General features: G+C 36.1%; 12 non-coding genes across 12 annotated transcripts; all 12 read left to right on the top strand.

Annotated features, from left to right (window-relative positions):
* Nucleotides 1–3,912: 3,912 nt before the first annotated feature.
* On the top strand, nt 3,913–3,985 carry TRNAM-CAU. The gene has a single exon. It is a non-coding gene; the product is annotated as a tRNA-Met (tRNA).
* Nucleotides 3,986–5,171: 1,186 nt separating this feature from the next.
* TRNAM-CAU lies at nt 5,172–5,244 on the top strand. The gene has a single exon. It is a non-coding gene; the product is annotated as a tRNA-Met (tRNA).
* A 1,186-nt stretch (nt 5,245–6,430) lies between these two features.
* Nucleotides 6,431–6,503, top strand: TRNAK-CUU. The gene has a single exon. It is a non-coding gene; the product is annotated as a tRNA-Lys (tRNA).
* Nucleotides 6,504–7,714: 1,211 nt separating this feature from the next.
* TRNAK-CUU lies at nt 7,715–7,787 on the top strand. The gene has a single exon. It is a non-coding gene; the product is annotated as a tRNA-Lys (tRNA).
* A 1,241-nt stretch (nt 7,788–9,028) lies between these two features.
* TRNAK-CUU lies at nt 9,029–9,101 on the top strand. Its single transcript has one exon. It is a non-coding gene; the product is annotated as a tRNA-Lys (tRNA).
* A 4,994-nt stretch (nt 9,102–14,095) lies between these two features.
* TRNAK-CUU lies at nt 14,096–14,168 on the top strand. Its single transcript has one exon. It is a non-coding gene; the product is annotated as a tRNA-Lys (tRNA).
* A 1,241-nt stretch (nt 14,169–15,409) lies between these two features.
* Nucleotides 15,410–15,482, top strand: TRNAK-UUU. Its single transcript has one exon. It is a non-coding gene; the product is annotated as a tRNA-Lys (tRNA).
* A 1,206-nt stretch (nt 15,483–16,688) lies between these two features.
* On the top strand, nt 16,689–16,761 carry TRNAK-CUU. Its single transcript has one exon. It is a non-coding gene; the product is annotated as a tRNA-Lys (tRNA).
* A 1,270-nt stretch (nt 16,762–18,031) lies between these two features.
* TRNAK-CUU lies at nt 18,032–18,104 on the top strand. Its single transcript has one exon. It is a non-coding gene; the product is annotated as a tRNA-Lys (tRNA).
* Nucleotides 18,105–19,320: 1,216 nt separating this feature from the next.
* On the top strand, nt 19,321–19,393 carry TRNAK-CUU. The gene has a single exon. It is a non-coding gene; the product is annotated as a tRNA-Lys (tRNA).
* Nucleotides 19,394–20,609: 1,216 nt separating this feature from the next.
* TRNAK-CUU lies at nt 20,610–20,682 on the top strand. The gene has a single exon. It is a non-coding gene; the product is annotated as a tRNA-Lys (tRNA).
* A 1,216-nt stretch (nt 20,683–21,898) lies between these two features.
* On the top strand, nt 21,899–21,971 carry TRNAK-CUU. The gene has a single exon. It is a non-coding gene; the product is annotated as a tRNA-Lys (tRNA).
* The last annotated feature ends 734 nt before the right edge of the window (nt 21,972–22,705 follow it).

Raw genomic sequence — 22,705 nt, 5'->3', positions numbered from 1 at the left:
ACCACTTTGGTGGCATGCCGCTCCTACAAAATAAGGGAATAGACCACGTGAAGTGTGTGACAAGTGATGAGGTTATAATAGGGTATCCCTACTTGTCCAATTGTGGGACATTTCGTTGGTAAAACCCAATAATAATCCGCTACAAAATAAGGGAATAGCACCACAAGAAGTGTGTGATTAGTGATGTGGTTATCCTACAGAATAAGGGAATGGAATAGCACCAGAAGAAGTGCTTGATTAGTGATGGGGTTATAATAGGGTGTCCATACTTGTCCAATTGTCGGATATTTCGTTGGAAAAATCCAATAATAGTCCTACAAAATAAGGTAATACCACCACATGAAATGTGTGATTAGTGATGGGGTTATAATAGGGTATCCCTACACAAGTTCAAACCTTCATTTACTCATATTGGGTTTTGATTTGCACACCCCTCCTACGCGAGAGAGAGAGCCTCTATGCTATACAAATCAAGAAGCCTTAGAAGAGCTCTTGTACAAATAGTGGTGCAAATCCACTTCCCAAACCAATGTAGGACAAAAGCTGCTCCCAAGATTTTTCCCTTCACGTTTCCAACTCAAATTGGTCTAATTTGAGAATCAATATCTCATTCACCGATTATCCGTTTCGAGCGAACAATATATCAATCTCTTCGCCTCACTACGTAGAACCCGAATCCACTTTGAACCGACCCAAATCAAAACTGGACCACACTGATAGTTTTACCACAAAATAGTCACTTAATATGCCAATTTTATATATATTTTCCAGCATTATATGTTCGGCGGTTTCCTCCGATATAAATATTTCTAGACTTCCACCCTCAAACAAACTTAAATACTAAAAACAAACTTGTAAATTGTTTATCTTACTAAGTAATCATGATCCATGACTCCGCAATATAAGCATTGATAATTTAGTAGGTCAATATGTTATTCGACTATTATCTTTTAAGATATGCATTGCAATTTAAACACTCAATATAAATTGTGTTCATTAATAAAATTATTAATTTTACGACAGTTGAATGTGTCTTTTTGTATTTTAAAAATATTGTATAATTTTAAAACACATGTTTATCAACAAATTTAATCAGTATATTATTCATAAAGCCATCTCTCATTCAATTGTGTAACCTGTAAATAAATTTTCAATAATTGTAGCCTCGATTGTAATACCAATATTAAATATGAACAACTACTTGCATGTCTAGCTCAGTTGGTATAGCGCAAGGCTCTTAACCTTATTGTCCTGGGTTCGAGACCCAGGGAGTGCAGATTCACAATTACTCCACCAATTTGGCATAAGGGAATATCACCACAAGAAGTGCTTGATTAGTGATGGGCAGAGGCGGACCTAGCATGGGGGCAGCTGCCCCCCACCCCCTATATAGCTTTGTAGAGTTAACTATCGAAATGGTCCCTTGACTATAGTGAAATTACTAATTTGGTCCTTGACTATTTTTTTTTAACCAATTAAGTCCCTCAACTTTAAAAATCTTAACCAATTTGGTCCCCCGTTTGTTTGACCGTTAGTCAACCGTTAACTTGGGTCCAAATTGGTAATTTTGCTATAGTCAAGGGACCATTTTGGTAATTATCTTTAGGGGTGGGCAATTCAGTTTAGTTTTCTCGAACTGAACCGTATCAAACCGAACCGAACTAATTTGGTTCGGTAATATACCGAACAACCAAACGGTTCAATAAAAAACCGATCCGAATTGTTCGGTAAAAAATTGAACTGAACCGAATACCGTTTGATTTTTTATTTTTAAAATATAATAATAATAATAATAATAATAATAAATAAATAAATAAATAAATAAAAATTAAATCCAAGTCCCATACTGCTTGCTCTGTCGTTCAGCTCATATTTTCACGGGTATCTCTCGTAAATGTTTTATTTGATTTCTTTATGGTTTGTTATCAAAAGTTATACATTATGTGTTATGGTGTTTACATAGTCCATATCCAAAGTCTAATATATAACAAAATAGCAATCCAAAGTTCAAACGGTATTCGGTTCGGTTTTTACCGAACAAATTCAGTTCGGTTTGAGTTTTTATCGAACCGTTCGGTATACAAGAATCTATTATCGTTCGGTTGTTCGTTATATTACCGAATCTAACTAGTTTAGTACGGTTCGGTTCAAGAAAACTGAACCGAATTGCCCACCCTTAAAGTTAATTACCAAAATGGTCCCTTGACTATAGTAAGTTACCAATTTGGTCCCAAGTTAACGGTTGACTAACGGCCAAACAAACGGAGGACCAAATTGGTTAAAATTTTTAAAGTTGAGGGACTTAATTGGTCAAAAAAAATAGTCAATGACTAAATTGGTAATTTCGCTATAGTCAAGGGACCATTTGGGTAATTAACTCTAACTTTGTATGTATATATGTATATATAGTACATGTTTTAGTATAAATATAAAAAAACAGATAATGTTACCAAAAGTTCAGTTAGACTAGTTGGCTTAACTCACACTTGAAGTTGAGATAGGCCAAAGTTCGATTCCTTATGGTTTCAGGCTTATACACAGTTTTCCCTCATTATTAATAGTGCCATCTTTTTCTCACTTTTGAATTATCCTTATACTTTCAGGTCTCAACACAATTTTTTCTCATTATTAATAGTGCCATCTTTTTCTCACTTATGAATTATTTTATCAGTATTTCTCTATTATTATTATTGTTACTGCCGTCTATTTCTTACTTTTGAATTATTTTATCAAATTAATTATGTTTTTTTTTTTTAAATCAAATTAATTACTACGTATGTTTTATATTTTGTTATGAATATTTTTATAATATTTTGATGTGTTTTATATTTTGCTTATATACAACAATATTTGTGGATATACTTCTTAAGTGTTTCATTTTTTTTTTTCAAATTAACATTTTTTTTTATATTTTGCCCCAACTGACAAAAATTTCTAGGTCCGCCACTGGTGATGGGGATGTAATAGGGTATTCATACTTGTCCAATTGTCGGATATTTCGTTGGAAAAACCCAATAATAATCCTACAAAATAAGGGAATACCACCACATGAAGTGTGTAATTAGTGATGGGGTTATAATAGGGTATCCCTACACGAGTTCAAACTTTCATAGACTCAAATTCGGTTTTGATTTGCACACCCCTCCTACGCGAGAGAGAGAGCCTCTATGCTATACAAATCAATAAGCCTTAGAAGAGCTCATGTACAAATAGTGGTGCAAATCCACTTTCGAAACCATTGTGGGACAAAAGCTACTCCCAAGCTTTTTCCCTTCACGTTTCCAACTCAAATTGGTCGACTTTGAGAATCAATATCTCATTCACCGATTATCCGTTTTGAGCGTACAATATATCAATCTCTTCGCCTCACTACGTAGAACCCGAATCCACTTTGAACTGACCCAAATCGAAACTGGACCACACTGATACTTTGACCACAAAATAGCCACTTAATATGCCATTTTAATATATTTTTTCCAGCATTATATGTTTGGCGTTTTCCTCCGATATAAATATTTCTAGACTTCAACTCTCAAACAAACTTAAATACTAAAAACAAACTGGTAAATTGTTTATCTTACTAAGTAATCATGATCCATGACTCCGCAATATAAGCATTGATAATTTAGTAGGTCAATATGTTATTCGACTATTATCTTTTAAGATATGCATTGCAATTTAAACACTCAATATAAATTGTTTTCATTAATAAAATTATTAATTTTACGACAGTTTAATGTGTCTTTTTGTATTTTAAAAAGATTATATAATTTTAAAACACATGTTTATCAATAAATTTAATCAGTATATTATTCATAAAGCCATCTCTCATTCAATTGTGTAACTTGTCAATAAATTTTCAATAATTGTAGCCTCGATTGTAATACCATTATTAAATATGAACAACTACTTGCCCGTCTAGCTCAGTTGGTAGAGCGCAAGGATCATAACCTTGTGGTCCTGGGTTTGAGCCCTAGGGTGGGCGAATGCATAATTACTCCACCATTTTGGTGGCATGCCGCTCCTACAAAATAAGGGAATAGACAACGAGAAGTGTGTGACTAGTGATGGGGTTATAATAGGGTATCCCTACTTGTCCAATTGTGGGACATTGAAGTGTGTGAATAGTGATGTAGTTATCCAACAAAATAAGGGAATAGCACCACAAGAAGTGCTTGATTAGTGATGGGGTTATAATAGGGTATCCATACTTGTCCAACTGTCGATATTTCGTGGGAAAAATCAATTAATAATCCTACAAAATAAGGGAATACAACCACATAAAGTGTGTGATTAGTTATGGAGTTATAATAGGGTATCCGTACACGAGTTCAAACCTTCATAGACTCAGATTGAGTTTTGATTTGCAAACACCCCCTCCTACGCGGGAGAGAGAGCCTCTATGCTATACAAATCAAAGAGAGCCTCTATGCTATACAAATCAAAAAGCTTTAGAAGAGCTCTTGTACAAATAATGGTGCAAATCCACTTCCCAAATCAATGTGGGACAAAAGCTACTCCCAAGCTTTTTCCCTTCACGTTTCCAACTCAAATTGGTCTACTTTCAGAATCAATATCTCATTCACAGATTATCCGTTTTGAGCGTACAACATATCAATTTCGTCCCACTACGTAGAACCGGAATCCACTTTGAACCGACCCAAACCGAAACTGGACCACACTGATACTTTTACCACAAAATAGCCACTTAATATGCCATTTTAATATATTTTTTCCAGCATTATATGTTCGGCGGTTTCCTCCAATATAAATATTTCTAGACTTCCACTCTCAAACAATCTTAAATACTAAAAACAAACTTTTAAATTGTTTATCTTACTAAGTAATCATGATCCATGACTCCGCAATATAAGCATTGATAATTTAGTAGGTCAATATGTTTTTCGACTATTATCTTTTAAGATATGCATTGCAATTTAAATACTCAATATAAATTGTTTTCATTAATAAAATTATTAATTTTACGACAGTTTAATGTGTCTTTTTGTATTTTAAAAAGATTATATAATTTTAAAACACATGTTTATCAATAAATTTAATCAGTATATTATTCATAAAGCCATCTCTCATTCAATTGTGTAACTTGTCAATAAATTTTCAATAATTGTAGCCTCGATTGTAATACCATTATTAAATATGAACAACTACTTGCCCGTCTAGCTCAGTTGGTAGAGCGCAAGGATCATAACCTTGTGGTCCTGGGTTTGAGCCCTAGGGTGGGCGAATGCATAATTACTCCACCATTTTGGTGGCATGCCGCTCCTACAAAATAAGGGAATAGACAACGAGAAGTGTGTGACTAGTGATGGGGTTATAATAGGGTATCCCTACTTGTCCAATTGTGGGACATTGAAGTGTGTGAATAGTGATGTAGTTATCCAACAAAATAAGGGAATAGCACCACAAGAAGTGCTTGATTAGTGATGGGGTTATAATAGGGTATCCATACTTGTCCAACTGTCGATATTTCGTGGGAAAAATCAATTAATAATCCTACAAAATAAGGGAATACAACCACATAAAGTGTGTGATTAGTTATGGAGTTATAATAGGGTATCCGTACACGAGTTCAAACCTTCATAGACTCAGATTGAGTTTTGATTTGCAAACACCCCCTCCTACGCGGGAGAGAGAGCCTCTATGCTATACAAATCAAAGAGAGCCTCTATGCTATACAAATCAAAAAGCTTTAGAAGAGCTCTTGTACAAATAATGGTGCAAATCCACTTCCCAAATCAATGTGGGACAAAAGCTACTCCCAAGCTTTTTCCCTTCACGTTTCCAACTCAAATTGGTCTACTTTCAGAATCAATATCTCATTCACAGATTATCCGTTTTGAGCGTACAACATATCAATTTCGTCCCACTACGTAGAACCGGAATCCACTTTGAACCGACCCAAACCGAAACTGGACCACACTGATACTTTTACCACAAAATAGCCACTTAATATGCCATTTTAATATATTTTTTCCAGCATTATATGTTCGGCGGTTTCCTCCAATATAAATATTTCTAGACTTCCACTCTCAAACAATCTTAAATACTAAAAACAAACTTTTAAATTGTTTATCTTACTAAGTAATCATGATCCATGACTCCGCAATATAAGCATTGATAATTTAGTAGGTCAATATGTTTTTCGACTATTATCTTTTAAGATATGCATTGCAATTTAAATACTCAATATAAATTGTTTTCATTAATAAAATTATTAATTTTACGACAGTTTAATGTGTCTTTTTGTATTTTAAAAATATTGTATAATTTTAAAACACATGTTTATCAATAAATTTAATCAGTATATTATTCATAAAGCCATCTCTCATTCAATTGTGTAACTTCTAAATAAATTTTCAATAATTGTAGCCTCGATTGTAATACCAATATTGAATATGAACAATTACTTGCCCGTCTAGCTCAGTTGGTAGAGCGCAAGGCTCTTAACCTTGTGGTCCTGGGTTCGAGCCCCAGGGTGTGCGAATGCATAATTACTCCACCACTTTGGTGGCATGCCTCTCCTACAAAATAAGGGAATAGACCACGTGAAGTGTGTGACTAGTGATGGGGTTATAATTAGGGTATCCCTACTTGTCCAATAGTGGGACTTTTCGTTGTTAAAACCCCTTAATATAATCCCCTACAAAATAAGGGAATAACACCACAAGAAGTGTGTGATTAGTGATGTGGTTATCCTACAAAATAAGGGAATAGCACCACAAGAAGTGCTTGATTAGTGATGGGGTTATAATAGGGTATCCATACTTGTCCAACTGTCGGATATCTCGTGGGAAAACCCCATTAATAATCCTACAAAATAAGGGAATACCACCACATGAAGTGTGTGATTAGTGATGGGGTTATAATAGGGTATCCCTACACGAGTTCAAACCTTCATAGACTCAGATTGGGTTTTGATTTGCACACCCCTCCTACGCGAGTGAGAGAGCCTCTATGCTATACAAATCAAAAAGCCTTAGAAGAGCTCTTGTACAAATAGTGTTGCAAATCCACTTCCCAAACCAATGTGGGACAAAAGCTACTCCCAAGCTTTTTCCCTTCACGTTTCCATCTCAAATTGGTCTACTTTCAGAATCAATATCTCATTCACCGATTATCCGTTTTGAGCGTACAACATATCAATCTCTTCGTCTCACTACGTAGAACTGGAATCCAATTTGAACCGACCCAAACCGAAATTGGACCACATTGATACTTTTACCACAAAATTGCCACTTAATATGCCATTTTAATATATTTTTTCCAGCATTATATGTTCGGCGGTTTCCTCCGATATAAATATTTCTAGACTTCCACTCTCAAACAAACTTAAATACTAAAAACAAACTTTTAAATTGTTTATCTTACTAAGTAATCATGATCAATGACTCCGCAATATAAGCATTGATAATTTAGTAGGTCAATATGTTATTCGACTATTATCTTTTAAGATATGCATTGCAATTTAAACACTAAATTGTTTTCAGTAATAAAATTATTAATTTTGCGACAGTTTAATGTGCCTTTATGTATTTTAAAAATATTGTATAATTTTAAAACACATGTTTATCAACAAACTTAATCAGTATATTATTAATAAAGCCATCTCTCATTCAATTGTGTAACTTGTAAATAAATTTTCAATAATTGTAGCCTCGATTGTAATACCAATATTAAATATGAACAACTACTTGCCTGTCTAGCTCAGTTGGTAGAGTGCAAGGCTCTTAACCTTGTGGTCCTGGGTTCGAGCCCCAGGGTGGGCGAATGCTTAATTACTCCACCATTTTGGTGGCATGCCGCTCCTACAAAATAAGGGAATAGACAACGTGAAATGTGTGACTAGTGATGGGGTTACAATAGGGTATCCCTACTTGTCCAATTGTGGGACATTTCGTTGGTAAAACCCAACAATAATCCCCTACAAAATAAGGGAATAGCACCACAAGAAGTGTGTGAATAGTGATGTAGTTATCCAACAAAATAGAGGAATAGCACCACAAGAAGTGCTTGATTAGTGATGGGGTTATAATAGGGTATCCATACTTGTCCAACTGTCGGATATTTCGTGGGAAAAACCCATTAACAATCCTACAAAATAAGGGAATACAACCACATAAAGTGTGTGATTAGTTATGGGGTTATAATAGGGTATCCGTACACGAGTTCAACCCTTCATAGACTCAGATTGGGTTTTGATTTGCACACCCCTCCTACGCGGGAGAGAGAGCCTCTATGCTATACAAATCAAAGAGAGCCTCTATGCTATACAAATCAAAAAGCTTTAGAAGAGCTCTTGTACAAATAATGGTGCAAATCCACTTCCCAAATCAATGTGGGACAAAAGCTACTCCAAAGATTTTTCCCTTCACGTTTCCAACTCAAATTGGTCTACTTTCAGAATCAATATCTCATTCACATATTATCCGTTTTGAGCGTACAACATATCAATCTCTTCGTCTCACTACGTAGAACCGGAATCCACTTTGAACCGACCCAAACCGAAACTGGACCACACTGATACTTTTACCACAAAATAGCCACTTAATATGCCATTTTAATATATTTTTTCCAGCATTATATGTTCGGCGGTTTCCTCCGATATAAATATTTCTAGACTTCCACTCTCAAACAAACTTAAATACTAAAAACAAACTTTTAAATTGTTTATCTTACTAAGTAATCGTGATCCATGACTCCGCAATATAAGCATTGATAATTTAGTAGGTCAATATGTTTTCCGACTATTATCTTTTAAGATATGCATTGCAATTTAAATACTCAATATAAATTGTTTTCATTAATAAAATTATTAATTTTACGACAGTTTAATGTGTCTTTTTGTATTTTAAAAATATTGTATAATTTTAAAACACATGTTTATCAATAAATTTAATCAGTATATTATTCATAAAGCCATCTCTCATTCAATTGTGTAACTTGTAAATAAATTTTCAATAATTGTAGCCTCGATTGTAATACCAATATTGAATATGAACAATTACTTGCCCGTCTAGCTCAGTTGGTAGAGCGCAAGGCTCTTAACCTTGTGGTCCTGGGTTCGAGCCCCAGGGTGGGCGAATGCATAATTACTCCACCACTTTGGTGGCATGCCGCTCCTACAAAATAAGGGAATAGACCACGTGAAGTGTGTGACTAGTGATGGGGTTATAATATAGGGTATCCCTACTTGTCCAATAGTGGGACATTTCGTTGTTAAAACCCCTTAATATAATCCCCTACAAAATAAGGGAATAACACCACAAGAAGTGTGTGATTAGTGATGTGGTTATCCTACAAAATAAGGGAATAGCACCACAAGAAGTGCTTGATTAGTGATGCGGTTATAATAGTAGGGTATCCATACTTGTCCAACTGTCGGATATTTCGTGGGAAAACCCCATTAATAATCCTACAAAATAAGGGAATACCACCACATGAAGTGTCTGATTAGTGATGGGGTTATAATAGGGTATCCCTACACGAGTTTAAACCTAGTCATAGACTCAGATTGGGTTTTGATTTGCACACCCCTCCTACGCGGGAGAGAGAGCCTCTATGCTATACAAATCAAAGAGAGCCTCTATGCTATACAAATCAAAAAGCCTTAGAAGAGCTCTTGTACAAATAGTGGTGCAAATCCACTTCCTAAACCAATGTGGGACAAAAGCTATTCCCAAGCTTTTTCCCTTCACGTTTCCATCTCAAATTGGTCTACTTTCAGAATCAATATCTCATTCACCGATTATCCGTTTTGAGCGTACAATATATCAATCTCTTCGTCTCACTACGTAGACATGGAATCCAATTTGAACCGACCCAAACCGAAATTGGACCACACTGATACTTTTACCACAAAATAGCCACTTAATATGCCATTTTAATATATTTTTTCCAGCATTATATGTTCGGCGGTTTCCTCCGATATAAATATTTCTAGACTTCCACTCTCAAACAAACTTAAATACTAAAAACAAACTTTTAAATTGTTTATCTTACTAAGTAATCTTGATCAATGACTCCGCAATATAAGCTTTGATAATTTAGTAGGTCAATATGTTATTCGACTATTATCTTTTAAGATATGCATTGCAATTTAAACACTCAATATAAATTGTTTTCAGTAATAAAATTATTAATTTTGCGACAGTTTAATGTGCCTTTTTGTATTTTAAAAATATTGTATAATTTTAAAACACATGTTTATCAACAAATTTAATCAGTATATTATTAATAAAGCCATCTCTCATTCAATTGTGTAACTTGTAAATAAATTTTCAATAATTGTAGCCTCGATTGTAATACCAATATTAAATATGAACAACTACTTGCCCGTCTAGCTCAGTTGGTAGAGCGCAAGGCTCTTAACCTTGTGGTCCTGGGTTCGACTGTAACACCCCGGATTTTCAAGACATTTAAAACTTATAAAATAAAGGTGGAATCTCATAAATTCCCAGAGACGTAACATAAAGAGTACGGGGTGCTATGCCACACCTGAGCTAGAGAACTCAGTTGCACAGGCCAACTAACTATTATCCTTAATAAAGCAAATGCATAACATGGCACGCAGGCCGAAAGAGGAACTATCTACTTCTATGCTCCAAGCCCTAGCGCCCTCTTGTGACTTATTCTTCTGTGCCTGAAAGCCAAATATATCTGTTCAGCGAGAGATGCTGGTAACCCACTCCAACGCGTTGAAATACAATACATATAGATATATACATAGATATACGAAAAGCATGAAGATATAACCTAAGAGACTCTCCCTTTCAAATCAGGGAACCGACTCGACAAATAGGGGTACACACAATCCACAGTCATAACCAAGTATATCCAATTCTCGACATAGGGCACAGTCATAGATAAACACAACCAATAATCACAATTAAACATGTATAGTTTACTAGCAAGAATCCTATGGTCACGTTTCCATAATAGTCACAACATCAATCCTTCTTATCTCATCATATAGCACACTTTGCTGGCGCCACGGGACCAATCGCATGCCCATACATGAGGGTCAGCGCATATAGCTCTGAAACGGCCCCGCAGCACCCTGCCCCGTCTCACAACATGGAGGGTTCGATCGCAACCGACCGATGAACCGCAGCTCTATATAATATTTATATACCTGACCGGTCTTTACCAGCCTGGTTAACAGTTGGGATGGTTCTCAACCCATTCAACTGCCCGTATAGTGGACCTCTGTCCTATATAATATTTATATACCTGACCGGTCTCTACCAGCCTGGTTAACAGTTGGGATGATTCTCAACCCATTCAACTGCCCGTATAGTGGACCTCTGTCCTATATAATATTTATATACCTGACCGGTCTCTACCAGCCTGGTTAACAGTTGGGATGGTTCTCAACCCATTCAACTGCCCGTATAGTGGACCTCAGTCCTATATAATATTTATATACCTGACCGATCTTAACCGGCCTGGTTAACAGTTAGTATGGTTCTCAACCCATCCAACTGCCCGTATAACCAATTTGATCGCAACCAAATTGGGGTAACATGCACACATAACACATAGCAAGTACAAGCAGCCCATATTAGCACACTGGGAAAGGGGGGGAAATCGTATAACGAAACCTATGCGTGGTCATCCACAACTAAGAATAGTCCTAAGGGGTTCATACTTCTTACACCTAGGCCAACGGAATACCAATCCAACTAGCATGCAATATACAAGACTCTTTTAACCTACGAATGGTATCCGAACATCAAACTAGATATAGGCACGATGGGAGGGGTCCGTTAGGACACCACGGGGGTCGGGGGAACATCAAACGGGGAAACCAAAATCCCGAGTTAGGATGCAAACCAGCGGGTAGCCGGTGGGTGAGGGTTCACCCGCCGGCTGCCCGCCGGCGGCAACTATTCCGGGCAGCTGCCCGCCCGCCGGCTGCCCGCTGTCGGCGAGGCCATTCTTAGCCGTGGGTAGGTGGCGGGTCCCCTACCCCCACCTACCCCCCACTGACTCTTCTTCATAATTAAACGCCCCGGGAACCATCGTGGAACCCGGAACCATGCTTAGACACTTTCAAACGTAATTGACAATAACATGTCGTAGACGAATAACGGATCCAAAAGCAAGAACATACGGCACATGACCTATCATGCTTTTCTAAACATAATCAACACCCAAACATACGAATTCCCACCCAATATACCAAGAACAATACCATACGAGTTCCACGATACAACCTAGGGTTCTAATTACTTTTAAATCAACAAGAACACAATTCATCTTCTAATATCAAGATTCGGTAGGAATTTCACATAAACATCAAGAACATCATATAATCATCAAGGTCACCACATAATTATCAAGAACATCAAGAACACCATATAATCATCAAGAACCTCTCAAGATCATCAAGATCACCCATGGAATCATAACACCAATTACCGAGATCAATATAACGAATCATCAATCACACAAGAATATGGGGGAAATCCTAAGAGGGGAATCATAGCTATGAAAATAGGTTTTGTTGAGACATAGGTTACCTCTTAGCCTTAATTAATTCCTTGGCTATGAAGGGTCTTTCTTTAAGCTTTCTTCTTTCTTGATTTCTCCTAGGGAAATTCTTGGAATCCTTGGTGTGGTGAGAGATTATTGTGGTGGGAGTTCTAGGTGTCTTCTAGGCTCCCTATTTATATATTTAAGGAACTTATTTAGGATCTAATCCTTTTAGGACTAGGGGTTGGGTTTAGAGATGAGGGCCCACGGACCATGGTGGGCCTTTTTCCCTAATTAATTATTCATTCTCTTGGGCAATTGGTTAAATGATTAATCGGTTTTAGGGGTCGTAACACGAGGTGTTACATCAAGCCCCAGGGTGGGCGAACGCAAAATTACTCCACCATTTTGATGGCATGCCGCTCCTACAAAATAAGGGAATAGACCACGTGAAGTGTGTGACTAGTGATGGGGTTATAATAGGGTATCCCTACTTGTCCAATTGTGGGACATTTCGTTGGTAAAACCCAATAATAATCCCCTACAAAATAAGGGAATAGCACCACAAGAAGTGTGTGATTAGTGATGTGGTTATCCAACAAAATAAGGGAATAGCATCACAAAAAGTGCTTGATTAGTGATGGGGTTATAATAGGGTATCCATACTTGTCCAATTGTTGGATATTTCGTGGGAAAAATCCAATAATAATCCTACAAAATAAGGGAATACCACCACATGAAGTGTGTGATAAGTGATGAGGTTATAATAGGGTATCCCTACATGAGTTCAAACCTTCATAGACTCAGATTGGGTTTTTATTTGCACACCCCTCCTACGCGGGAGAGAGAGCCTCTATGCTATACAAATCAAAAAGCCTTAGAAGAGCTCTTGTACAAATAGTGGTACAAATCCACTTCCCAAACCAATATGGGACAAAAGCTACTCCCAAGCTTTTTCCCTTCACGTTTCCAACTCAAATTGGTCTACTTTCAGAATCAATATCTCATTCACATATTATCCGTTTTGAGCGTACAACATATCAATCTCTTCGTCTCACTACGTAGAACCGGAATCCACTTTGAACCGACCCAAACCGAAACTGGACCACACTGATACTTTTACCACAAAATAGCCACTTAATATGCCATTTTAATATATTTTTTCCAGCATTATATGTTCGGCGGTTTCCTCCGATATAAATATTTCTAGACTTCCACTCTCAAACAAACTTAAATACTAAAAACAAACTTTTAAATTGTTTATCTTACTAAGTAATCGTGATCCATGACTCCGCAATATAAGCATTGATAATTTAGTAGGTCAATATGTTTTCCGACTATTATCTTTTAAGATATGCATTGCAATTTAAATACTCAATATAAATTGTTTTCATTAATAAAATTATTAATTTTACGACAGTTTAATGTGTCTTTTTGTATTTTAAAAATATTGTATAATTTTAAAACACATGTTTATCAATAAATTTAATCAGTATATTATTCATAAAGCCATCTCTCATTCAATTGTGTAACTTGTAAATAAATTTTCAATAATTGTAGCCTCGATTGTAATACCAATATTGAATATGAACAATTACTTGCCCGTCTAGCTCAGTTGGTAGAGCGCAAGGCTCTTAACCTTGTGGTCCTGGGTTCGAGCCCCAGGGTGGGCGAATGCATAATTACTCCACCACTTTGGTGGCATGCCGCTCCTACAAAATAAGGGAATAGACCACGTGAAGTGTGTGACTAGTGATGGGGTTATAATAGGGTATCCCTACTTGTCCAATTGTGGGACATTTCATTGGTAAAACCCAATAATAATCCCCTACAAAATAAGGGAATAGCACCACAAGAAGTGTGTGATTAGTGATGTGGTTATCCTACAAAATAAGGGAATAGCACCACAAGAAGTGCTTGATTAGTGATGGGGTTATAATAGGGTATCCATACTTGACCAACTTTCGGATATTTCGTGGGAAAAACCCATTAATAATCCTACAAAATAAGGGAATAGCACCACAAGAAGTGCTTGATTAGTGATGGGGTTATAATAGGGTATCCCTACATGAGTTCAAACCTTCATAGACTCAGATTGGGTTTTGATTTGCACACCCCTCCTACGCGGGAGAGAGAGCCTCTATGCTATACAAATCAAAGAGAGCCTATATGCTATACAAATCAAAAAGCCTTAGAAGAGCTCTTGTACAAATAGTGGTGCAAATCCACTTTCCAAACCAATGTGAGACAAAAGCTACTCCAAAGCTTTTTCTCTTCACGCTCCCAACTCAAATTGGTCTAGTTTGAGAATCAATATCTCATTCACCGATTATCCGTTTTGAGCGTACAATATATCAAAATCTTCGTCTCACTACGTAGAACCCGAATCCACTTTGAACCGACCCAAATCAAAACTGGACCACACTGATACTTTTACAACAAAATAGCCACTTAATATGCCATTTTAATATATTTTTTCCAGCATTATATGTTCGGCGGTTTCCTCCGATATAAATATTTCTAGACTTCCACTCTCAAACAAACTTAAAGACTTAAAACCAACTTGTAAATTGTTTATCTTACTAGGTAATCATGATCCATGACTCCGCAATATAAGCATTGATAATTTAGTAGGTCAATATGTTATTCGACTATTATCTTTTAAGATATGCATTGCAATTTAAACACTCAATATAAATTGTGTTCATTAATAAAATTATTAATTTTACGACAGTTTAATGTGTCTTTTTGTATTTTAAAAATATTGTATAATTTTAAAACACATGTTTATCAACAAATATAATCAGTATATTTTTCATAAAGCCATCTCTCATTCAATTGTGTAACTTGTAAATAAATTTTCAATAATTGTAGCCTTGATTGTAATGCCAATATTAAATATGAACAACTACTTGCCCGTCTAGCTCAGTTGGTAGAGCGCAAGGCTTTTAACCTTGTGGTCTTGGGTTCGAGCCCCACGGTGGGCGAATGCATAATTACTCCACCATTTTGGTGGCATGCCGCTCCTACAAAATAAGGGAATAGACCACGTGAAGTGTGTGACTAGTGATGGCGTAATAATAGGGTATCCCTACTTGTCCAATTGTGGGACATTTCTGGAATAGCACCACAAGAAGTGTGTGATTAGTGATGTGGTTATCCCTACAAAATAAGGGAATAGCACCACAAGAAGTGCTTGATTAGTGATGGGGTTATAATAGGGTATCCATACTTGTCCAACTGTCGGATATTTCGTGGGAAAAACCCATTAATAATCCTACAAAAGAAGGGAATACCACCATATGAAGTGTGTGATTAGTGATGGGGTTATAATAGGGTATCCCTACATGAGTTCAAACCTTCATAGACTCAGATTGGGTTTTGATTTGCACACCCCTCCTACGCGGGAGAGAGAGCCTCTATGCTATACAAATCAAAGAGAGCCTATATGCTATACAAATCAAAAAGCCTTAGAAGAGCTCTTGTACAAATAGTGGTCCAAATCCACTTCCCAAACCAATGTGAGACAAAAGCTACTCCAAAGCTTTTTCTCTTCACGCTCCCAACTCAAATTGGTCTAGTTTGAGAATCAATATCTCATTCACCGATTATCCGTTTTGAGCGTACAATAAATCAATCTCTTCGTCTCACTACGTAGAACCCGAATCCACTTTGAACCGACCCAAATCGAAACTGGACCACACTGATACTTTTACAACAAAATAGCCACTTAATATGCCATTTTAATATATTTTTTCCAGCATTATATGTTCGGCGGTTTCCTCCGATATAAATATTTCTAGACTTCCACTCTCAAACAAACTTAAAGACTTAAAACCAACTTGTAAATTGTTTATCTTACTTGGTAATCATGATCCATGACTCCGCAATATAAGCATTGATAATTTAGTAGGTCAATATGTTATTCGACTATTATCTTTTAAGATATGCATTGCAATTTAAACACTCAATATAAATTGTTTTCAGTAATAAAATTATTAATTTTGCGACAGTTTAATCTGTCTTTTTGTATTTTAAAAATATTGTATAATTTTAAAACACATGTTTATCAACAAATTTAATCAGTATATTATTAATAAAATCATCTCTCATTCTATTGTGTAAGTTGTAAATAAATTTTCAATAATTGTAGCCTCGATTGTAATACCAATATTAAGTATTAACAACTACTTGCCCGTCTAGCTCAGTTGGTAGAGCGCAAGGCTCTTAACCTCGTGGTCCTGGGTTCGAGCCCCAGGGTGGGCGAATGCACAATTATTCCACCATTTTGGTGGCATGCCGCTCCTACAAAATAAGGGATAGACCATGTAAAGTGTGTTTCTATTGATGGGGTTATAATAGGGTATCCCTACTTGTCTAATTGTGGGACATTTCGTATTGGTAAAACCCAATAATAATCCCTTACAAAATAAGGGAATAGCACCACAAGAAGTGTGTGATTAGTGATGTTGTTATCCTACAAAATAAGGGAATAGCACCACAAGAAGTGTGTGATTAGTGATGTTGTTATCCTACAAAATAAGGGAATAGCACCACAAAAAGTGCTTGATTAGTGATGGGGTTATAATAGGGTATCCATACTTGTCCAATTGTTGGATATTTCGTGGGAAAAATCCAATAATAATCCTACAAAATAAGGGAATACCACCACATGAAGTGTGTGATTAGTGATGGGGTTATAATAGGGTATCCCTACACGAGTTCAAACCTTCATAGACTCAGATTGGGTTTTTATTTGCACACCCCTCCTACGCGGGAGAGAGAGTCTCTATACAATACAAATCAAAAAGCCTTAGAAGAGCTCTTGTACAAATAGTGGTGCAAATCCACTTCCCAAACCAATGTGAGACAAAAGCTACTCCAAAGCTTTTTCTCTTCACGCTCCCAACTCAAATTGGTCTAGTTTGAGAATCAATATCTCATTCATCGATTATCCGTTTTGAGCGTACAATATATCAATCTCTTCGTCTCACTACGTAGAACCCGAATCCACTTTGAACCGACCCAAATCGAAACTGGACCACACTGATACTTTTACAACAAAATAGCCACTTAATATGCCATTTTAATATATTTTTTCCAGCATTATATGTTCGGCGGTTTCCTCTGATATAAATATTTCTAGACTTCCACTCACAAACAAACTTAAAGACTTAAAACCAACTTGTAAATAGTTTATCTTACTTGGTAATCATGATCCATGACTCCGCAATATAAGCATTGATAATTTAGTAGGTCAATATGTTATTCGACTATTATCTTTTAAGATATGCATTGCAATTTAAACACTCAATACAAATTGTTTTCAGTAATAAAATTATTAATTTTGCGACAGTTTAATCTGTCTTTTTGTATTTTAAAAATATTTTATAATTTTAAAACACATGTTTATCAACAAATTTAATCAGTATATTATTAATAAAATCATCTCTCATTCTATTGTGTAAGTTGTAAATAAATTTTCAATAATTGTAGCCTCGATTGTAATACCAATATTAAATATTAACAACTACTTGCCCGTCTAGCTCAGTTGGTAGAGCGCAAGGCTCTTAACCTTGTGGTCCTGGGTTCGACCCCCAGGGTGGGCGAATGCACAATTATTCCACCATTTTGGTGGCATGCCGCTCCTACAAAATAAGGGAATAGACCATGTAAACTGTGTTTCTATTGATGGGGTTATAATAGGGTATCCCTACTTGTCCAATTGTGGGACATTTCGTATTGGTAAAACCCAATAATAATCCCCTACAAAATAAGGGAATAGCACCACAAGAAGTGTGTGATTAGTGATGTTGTTATCCTACAAAATAAGGGAATAGCACCACAAAAAGTGCTTGATTAGTGATGGGGTTATAATAGGGTATCCATACTTGTCCAATTGTTGGATATTTCGTGGGAAAAATCCAATAATAATCCTACAAAATAAGGGAATACCACCACATGAAGTGTGTGATTAGTGATGGGGTTATAATAGGGTATCCCTACACGAGTTCAAACCTTCATAGACTCAGATTGGGTTTTTATTTGCACACCCCTCCTACGCGGGAGAGAGAGTCTCTATACAATACAAATCAAAAAGCCTTAGAAGAGCTCTTGTACAAATAGTGGTGCAAATCCACTTCCCAAACCAATGTGAGACAAAAGCTACTCCAAAGCTTTTTCTCTTCACGCTCCCAACTCAAATTGGTCTAGTTTGAGAATCAATATCTCATTCATCGATTATCCGTTTTGAGCGTACAATATATCAATCTCTTCGTCTCACTACGTAGAACCCGAATCCACTTTGAACCGACCCAAATCGAAACTGGACCACACTGATACTTTTACAACAAAATAGCCACTTAATATGCCATTTTAATATATTTTTTCCAGCATTATATGTTCGGCGGTTTCCTCTGATATAAATATTTCTAGACTTCCACTCACAAACAAACTTAAAGACTTAAAACCAACTTGTAAATAGTTTATCTTACTTGGTAATCATGATCCATGACTCCGCAATATAAGCATTGATAATTTAGTAGGTCAATATGTTATTCGACTATTATCTTTTAAGATATGCATTGCAATTTAAACACTCAATACAAATTGTTTTCAGTAATAAAATTATTAATTTTGCGACAGTTTAATCTGTCTTTTTGTATTTTAAAAATATTTTATAATTTTAAAACACATGTTTATCAACAAATTTAATCAGTATATTATTAATAAAATCATCTCTCATTCTATTGTGTAAGTTGTAAATAAATTTTCAATAATTGTAGCCTCGATTGTAATACCAATATTAAATATTAACAACTACTTGCCCGTCTAGCTCAGTTGGTAGAGCGCAAGGCTCTTAACCTTGTGGTCCTGGGTTCGACCCCCAGGGTGGGCGAATGCACAATTATTCCACCATTTTGGTGGCATGCCGCTCCTACAAAATAAGGGAATAGCCCATGTAAACTGTGTTTCTATTGATGGGGTTATAATAGGGTATCCCTACTTGTCCAATTGTGGGACATTTCGTATTGGTAAAACCCAATAATAATCCCCTACAAAATAAAAGAATAGCACCACAAGAAGTGTGTGATTAGTGATGTTGTTATCCTACAAAATAAGGGAATAGCACCACAAAAAGTGCTTGATTAGTGATGGGGTTATAATAGGGTATCCATACTTGTCCAATTGTTGGATATTTCGTGGGAAAAATCCAATAATAATCCTACAAAATAAGGGAATACCACCACATGAAGTGTGTGATTAGTGATGGGGTTATAATAAGGTATCCCTACACGAGTTCAAAGCTTCATAGACTCAGATTGGGTTTTTATTTGCACACCCCTCCTACGCGGGAGAGAGAGTCTCTATACAATACAAATCAAAAAGCCTTAGAAGAGCTCTTGTACAAATAGTGGTGCAAATCCACTTCCCAAACCAATGTGAGACAAAAGCTACTCCAAAGCTTTTTCTCTTCACGCTCCCAACTCAAATTGGTCTAGTTTGAGAATCAATATCTCATTCACCGATTATCCGTTTTGAGCGTACAATATATCAATCTCTTCGTCTCACTACATAGAACCCGAATCCACTTTGAACCGACCCAAATCGAAACTGGACCACACTGATACTTTCACAACAAAATAGCCACTTAATATGCCATTTTAATATATTTTTTCCAGCATTATATGTTCGGCGGTTTCCTCCGATATAAATATTTCTAGACTTCCACTCACAAACAAACTTAAAGATTTAAAACCAACTTGTAAATTGTTTATCTTACTTGGTAATCATGATCCATGACTCCGCAATATAAGCATTGATAATTTAGTAGGTCAATATGTTATTCGACTATTATCTTTTAATATATGCATTGCAATTTAAACACTCAATATAAATTGTTTTCACTAATAAAATTATTAATTTTGCGACAGTTTAATCTGTCTTTTTGTATTTTAAAAATATTGTATAATTTTAAAACACATGTTTATCAACAAATTTAATCAGTATATTATTAATAAAATCATCTCTCATTCTATTGTGTAAGTTGTAAATAAATTTTCAATAATTGTAGCCTCGATTGTAATACCAATATTAAATATTAACAACTAATTGCCCGTCTAGCTCAGTTGGTAGAGCGCAAGGCTCTTAACCTTGTGGTCCTGGGTTCGACCCCCAGGGTGGGCGAATGCACAATTATTCCACCATTTTGGTGGCATGCCGCTCCTACAAAATAAGGGAATAGACCATGTAAAGTGTGTTTCTATTGATGGGGTTATAATAGGGTATCCCTACTTGTCCAATTGTGGGACATTTCGTATTGGTAAAACCCAATAATAATCCCCTACAAAATAAGGGAATAGCACCACAAGAAGTGTGTGATTAGTGATGTTGTTATCCTACAAAATAAGGGAATAGCACCACAAAAAGTGCTTGATTAGTGATGGGGTTATAATAGGGTATCCATACTTGTCCAATTGTTGGATATTTCGTGGGAAAAATCCAATAATAATCCTACAAAATAAGGGAATACCACCACATGAAGTGTGTGATTAGTGATGGGGTTATAATAGGGTATCCCTACACGAGTTCAAACCTTCATAGACCTAGATTGGGTTTTTATTTGCACACCCCTCCTACGCGGGAGAGAGAGTCTCTATACAATACAAATCAAAAAGCCTTAGAAGAGCTCTTGTACAAATAGTGGTGCAAATCCACTTCCTACACCAATGTGGGACAAAAGCTACTCCCAAGCTTTTTCCCTTCACGTTTCCAACTCAAATTGGTCTACTTTCAGAATCAATATCTCATTCACCGATTATCCGTTTTGAGCGTACAATATATCAATCTCTTCGTCTCACTACGTAGAACCCGAATCCACTTTGAACCGACCCAAATCGAAACTGGACCACAGTGATACTTTAACAACAAAATAGTCACTTAATATGCCATTTTAATATATTTTTTCCAGCATTATATGTTCGGCGGTTTCCTCCGATATAAATATTTCTAGACTTCCACTCTCTAACAAACTTAAATACTAAAAACAAACTTTTAAATTGTTTATCTTACTAAGTAATCATGATCCATGACTCCGCAATATAAGCATTGATAATTTAGTAGGTCAATATGTTATTCGATTACTATCTTTTAAGATATGCATTGCAATTTAAACACTCAATATAAATTGTTTTCATTAATAAAATTATTAATTTTGCGACAGTTTAATCTGTCTTTTTGTATTTTAAAAATATTGTATAATTTTAAAACACATGTTTATCAACAAATTTAATCAGTATATTATTAATAAAATCATCTCTCATTCTATTGTGTAAGTTGTAAATAAATTTTCAATAATTGTAGCCTCGATTGTAATACCAATATTAAATATTAACAACTACTTCCCCGTCTAGCTCAGTTGGTAGAGCGCAAGGCTCTTAACCTTGTGGTCCTGGGTTCGAGCCCCAGGGTGGGCAAATGCATAATTACTCCACCATTTTGGTGGCATGCCGCTCCTACAAAATAAGGGTATAGACCACGTGAAGTGTGTGACTAGTGATGGGGTTATAATAGGGTATCACTACTTGTCCAATTGTGGGACATTTCGTTGGTAACACCCAATAATAATCCCCTACAAAATAAGGGAATAGCACCACAAGAAGTGTGTGATTAGTGATGTGGTTATCCTACCCAAAATAAGGGGAATAGCACCACAAGAAGTGCTTGATTAGTGATGGGGTTATAATAGGGTATCCATACTTGTCCAACTGTCGGATATTTCGTGGGAAAAACCCATTAGTAATCCTACAAAATAAGGGAATAGCACCCCAAGAAGTGCTTGATTAGTGATGGGGTTATAATAGGGTATCCAAACTTGTCCAATTGTAGGATATTTCGTGGGAAAAACCCATTAATAATCCTACAAAATAAGGGAATACCACCACATGAAGTGTGTGATTAGTGATGGGGTTATAATAAGGTATCCCTACATGAGTTCAAACCTTCATAGACTCAGATTGGGTTTTGATTTGCACACCCCTCCTACGCGGGAGAGAGAGCCTCTATGCTATACAAATCAAAGAGAGCCTCTATGCTATACAAATCAAAGAGAGCCTCTATGCTATACAAATCCAGAAGCCTTAGAAGAGCTCTTGTACAAATAGTGGTGCAAATCCACTTCCCAAACCAATGTGAGACAAAAGCTACTCCA

The sequence above is a fragment of the Ipomoea nil genome, unplaced genomic scaffold (genome assembly GCF_001879475.1).
Source record: "Ipomoea nil cultivar Tokyo-kokei standard unplaced genomic scaffold, Asagao_1.1 scaffold1868, whole genome shotgun sequence".
In the NCBI taxonomy this organism is placed as follows: domain Eukaryota; kingdom Viridiplantae; phylum Streptophyta; class Magnoliopsida; order Solanales; family Convolvulaceae; genus Ipomoea; species Ipomoea nil.
The sequence above is the reverse complement of the archived record's forward strand: the minus strand, read 5'-3'. Positions and strand labels throughout refer to the sequence as shown.